The sequence below is a fragment of the Penaeus vannamei genome, chromosome 27 (assembly GCF_042767895.1).
Source record: "Penaeus vannamei isolate JL-2024 chromosome 27, ASM4276789v1, whole genome shotgun sequence".
In the NCBI taxonomy this organism is placed as follows: Eukaryota; Metazoa; Arthropoda; class Malacostraca; order Decapoda; family Penaeidae; genus Penaeus; species Penaeus vannamei.
Window position 1 is genome coordinate 16,193,918 of NC_091575.1, and position 5,000 is coordinate 16,198,917.

Genomic DNA, 5,000 nt, shown 5'->3' on the forward strand with positions numbered 1-5,000 from the left:
GTTTTGATAATGCTATAGCTTCAGTTTCAGATGTAACTGTAACGAGACGGGAACGAACGGGGCGGGTACAGAAGGGAACTGCCCACCACCTCTTGGAGACATTGTTGAAAGAGGAGAGTGTTGCCTGAGTAAGGAGCTGTAGGTGGGATCACGAAAAATCGGTCTCATTTGGCTGGGCTAAATAGAGTATTTAAGATTTTGGTAGAGTTGTGGGTGGTAGAAGGACGGGGACGTGTGGAGGAGGGAGTATTGTTGAGGGGGGTAGTATTACGGAGAAGGAGAATAAGGCTGTAAGGTAGTAATAAGGGAAGATGAGGTGATTGGTGAAGAAGGCTATGGGGGTAGAGTTGATGGAGTTGATGAAGTTGGGAGAGTAGGAGTCTCGACTTGGGTGGATAATGCACTAGTAGGCATTGAGGAGTGGGTAGTACTTGTAGTGTTCAGAGTCATGGTCAAAGGAGAGCCTGGCGTCGGGGAGCCGAGAGTTTGAATTGGTGGGCTATTTGATGAAGGGGCAAGCCTCATTGCCTCTAATATGGGTATTACTTCTTCATTACTGGCCATGAAAAGCCTTGGCTATATTGGGGAAATAAACAGTCCACCCCTCAGGGTCTCCTCGAGGGGTAAGGGCAAAACAACAAAACAGGGGAATACCGTGCCCATGATTTCCTCAGGCCATTCAGGACTGGCACAATGTCAGCCTTTCATCCTTTCAGCGCGGCTCTTACACCTTAGGAAGTAGATAGTAGAAGGGGTTGGAGAAGGGACGGAAACGAAAGAGCTGGAAGGGGAAAAGGCCATGCAAAATTATTTGAGTCGAGGGCTGAGGCCCCAGGCAGGGGGAGATCTCTGCACTGAGTCTCAGTCTCCGTCTCCTAAGCCCCCCACGACGACAACGGCCAAGGGATTGGGGGGGGGGGGGGATGAGAAAATAAAGAGGAAGAAAATTGTGAATGAGGAAGGTAATGGAGGAGGTGAAAGAAGTGTACAATTCAATCGTGTCTTTTGTGCATACAATGAGTTTATGATAAAAGGGAGCCTAGTTATAATCAAGTCATGCATACACACACATCAACACAGCCATACATATATAAATTTAAGTTTAACTATCTGTGTAGGTTTTATGACTAAGGTAATGTTAACTGGTATTCTTTCTTACTGCTTTTAATAAACCACCCAGAGAAGTATCTACTTAGCCTTATATATACTTTTGCAGAAACAATAAATTGTATTAATTATTACTTGCACTTCTTTGTATCACACAGAGGACTTTTTCATCACCTATGTGTAAGTGATAAGCTTGTCATAACACTTATCAGCAGCCTTCTAGGCTTCTAGTTCTCATCCTCCAGTGGTCTTGTAATTAACCTAAAAGTAAATGTTCCCTAACTTTGTGTTTTTTTTGTGATAAATATTATTAAATAATCATGAAAAATCTACTGACAAAGAGTAAGATGACTCTGGATGGGTTGATGATTTAAGTGATACTGTTACATTTTCTACCCTGCAAAAATAGGAAGGCGAATGAAACTCTTTGTCAGTATTACTCTACTGGAGGTAGTAAGGGCACAGATAAGAATTAATTTTGGGATCTTGCTCAACTCCTTTTCATTAAACTGCACAAGACACTCAAAAAAATTGACTGGTCATATATTTACAAAAAACATATCCTGTTCTATGATTTGTGCATTTATATGTTATAGAAGATTATTACTTCTTGGGCATGGACATATTCTTTGCTCTATACAATCATTGTTTGTATAAGAATTATTTGTATTTTTTCCATTAAATAAAATTGCTTTTTCTTTGTTCCATATAACTGGCCCATTTATCATGAATTTTCAGTACATGTTTTCAGGTTTATAGAGTACAGGGTTATGCATTATCACTTTCCTGTTCTTTCCACGTAATTATTGTGACCTTAATCCCATAAAGAAATACCAGGGAGATTAGTCACCATTAATATAAATATCCAATATTACACTCAACTTCTTTTCACTCTTCAGGGTAAAAGAAAAGTATTTTCATTGGTGTTATTTCTTCCATTTCACTTACAGAAATTTATTGTCATTACCATCTAGTATTTGTTGTTGTATGCAATGAGCAGGGCATATGAGCAAGGCAAAATATCAATGTGTAATTAAATATGCATCATGTCCCTGAAATACTTATGAGGAAGATGAGGGAGTGCTATGAAGGTTAGTGGCATATTTGTCTTCTTAGACCCTTAACTTCTCCTTCAGCAATAAGGCTTCCAATTGCTGTCTGAAGTGAAAGAACAGCTAGTTCTTTCACTTCACTAGTTGGTATCTTAAGAGCCGTAAGAGAAAATTTGTCGACTCAAAAATACAAATATACAGAAATCTCCATTAGCACTAGCATCATTTAAACATACTCCACACCATAATTGGTATATGTACTTCCTATGGCTTAAATTTATTACAGACAATCCAATTTAAGAAACATAGGGTGAATTTTGATTCCACTAGTGCTATTGTAGTACAAACCATCCTCATGAATATCAAAACTGATTAAACTTATTACAGTAATCAGAAAGCTTCAGATATAAAATAACATCTGCAAGATCAAAACATACCCTTTAAAAATGAAGGGAAAATAAAATAAGGATAAAATAAATTTTGTCCAATAGACCTGTCTCAGTTAGCAAATGATGAGAAATATGTGTAATTCATATCAGTGATTTATTCCTAATCAAGAGGAGGAACTGTACCCAATGATCATATATCTATAAGATAATTTCAGACCATACAGGCCCACCATAACATCTAAATTGCAATTGTACAAAAGAAACGTTTCAAAGCAGCATCGCCTGTCATCAAGTCAGCTTAAAACTAGTAACTGTGCTTTGTTTTATAAGATATAAAAGTATAGATTTTTTTTCAAGTATTTTCACTCACCTTAAAAAAGACAGGAAAGAAAAATGTCTGTACATTGATAAATAATGACCAAAAGAATAAAAAAGAAGGCTTGCAAAAGTCTATATATATAGTTGAATGATTTGAGGAGAAATGAGAGTATAAATATAGGGAGGGAAGGAGAGAAGAGAAGAGGAGAAGAGAGACACGAGGTGAGGTAAGGATGTAAAAAGAGATAATGATTAATGGATAAGAGGAGTATGGGAAAGAAAGGGGAGGGATACAAGGAAGAGGAGAGGAGAGAGAAGAAAAAGTCAAGAAAATGAGCACATGCATATATGGATGTATATGTGCATATATGTGCACAGATACAGGTGTGTGTGTTTGTGTGTATTTGGACATAATAAAACATACAAACAAAAATATTGCATTATGTTTCTCTTGAAAACAACAATTCTCTAAATGTCTTTCATACTAACACATCTGAACTTCACAAATATCATACAGTCTGACTGATAAGCATAGACAATCTCACAGTAACTCTTTTGAAATACTTACAACATACATAAAGCACACAGAACACATATCATTACTCAATTGATTTAGATATGAATGATGGTAAATACAATGATAATGATAAGTAATCAAGAAGATGGCTGAGCTGAATATGTTCAAAGATGAGTTGTGTTCTCACTATAATCAGACATTTTAAATCTCACAAAAGCTCAACTATTTTTTAATATCTAAGTTTCTCTTTGAGTTGTCTATCATCTCAAGGCATCATCACTTCTTTTTTTCTGCTTTTACTTAATTAAAATGCATACTGGAAGGCAAAATAAACTTTTTAAATACTAAAAAATAGGTTCAGCAAATAAATGCATCCAGTTTCTCCCTATTGACAGACTGATTTGGGCTAATTTGAATTTTAGGCATGTGAATCAATATTAGTCTTGGTTTTATTTCCAAAAGTGGCTGCAATTCATTTTCCTTTCATTTTGTATTTATTCTATCTATAATTGAAAATCGAGACAGATCTTGTTCTCACAGCAAAGAATACATATACAATAAATAAAAATTCACTCTGAACATGATAAAAAGGTATTCCACAAGTTGTTGTGGAAATTTTGTATACTGCCCAAAATAGCCATTATGAAGAAAAAAGAAAAATGCAGTACTCTACACTTCGAAACCTGGGTCTATTTTTTCAGATAAAAAATTATAAAATGCATAAATGGTTCTGAATAAGTGATATATGGCTATTTTGTAGTTAAACAGTAAGCCAATCACCTTCTCTCTAAGTCAAGAGTATTGTCAGTGATCAAATACCACTTCCACTCTATTAGGCATTAAAATTTGCCATACATAGTTGCTTTCTACAGGAAAGTTTACATATGAGTCTTAACTGATAGCTAGAAAATCATAATGAAAACACAGGATGTTGAACATCACAAGGTCACATCCCCTACTCACTGCCTAAAGCACTTATCATATTAAAAAAGACTTGCTCCTCAAGCAGAAACTTTTTTATCATTACTTTACAGTTATCAAAATGGCAATGATATGCTGTAATGAAAATCTATGACAGAAAGCAGAAAAAAAAGTTTATCTTTGCTCTGAGCCATTCCAAACAATTATTCTTTCCAACTCCTGTGTCTATCACTTCCATCACAAATAAGGAGATTTCTCTTTCATCACTATTTACATTTCCTTCCGACATGTGTAACTGATTTTTTTTTTTTTAACTGAAAGCTAAACTGTTAGACTTTTTTGATTGATCTTTCTTTGTCCTTTTCTTTTAAAATCAAATATATACTGTCAATGAGGTCTGATTATTTTGAAAGTCAACACAATATTTTTACTATAAAAGATGCCCCCATAAAACCTGCAGGCAATGAGATCAATAGTACTGATGAAATACAACTTAGTGTCATATATCCACTAAAGTAGGCTTAAAAGAACAGTTAAATGTCCATTTGTGTTAAAACAAGCAAAATAACAAATCACATCAAGGACAATACAAACTGTTGATCCCTTTGATATTTATATTCAATTACAATCACTGCTAATAACTAAAAAAAATGTGCATTCAATGCATCTTGTTGCCATTAAAATCTCAAGTGGAGT

General features: G+C 35.1%; 1 protein-coding gene across 3 annotated transcripts in view; it reads right to left on the minus strand.

Annotated features, from left to right (window-relative positions):
- Window positions 1–2,021: 2,021 nt before the first annotated feature.
- Window positions 2,022–5,000, minus strand: part of dco (discs overgrown) — a 108,798-nt gene continuing 105,819 nt past the window's right edge. For all 3 annotated transcript variants that reach the window (XM_070140892.1, XM_070140893.1, XM_070140894.1), the window contains one exon: window positions 2,022–5,000. This exon is cut by the window's right edge and continues 413 nt beyond it. The gene's annotated coding sequence lies outside the window, so the exon portion shown is untranslated.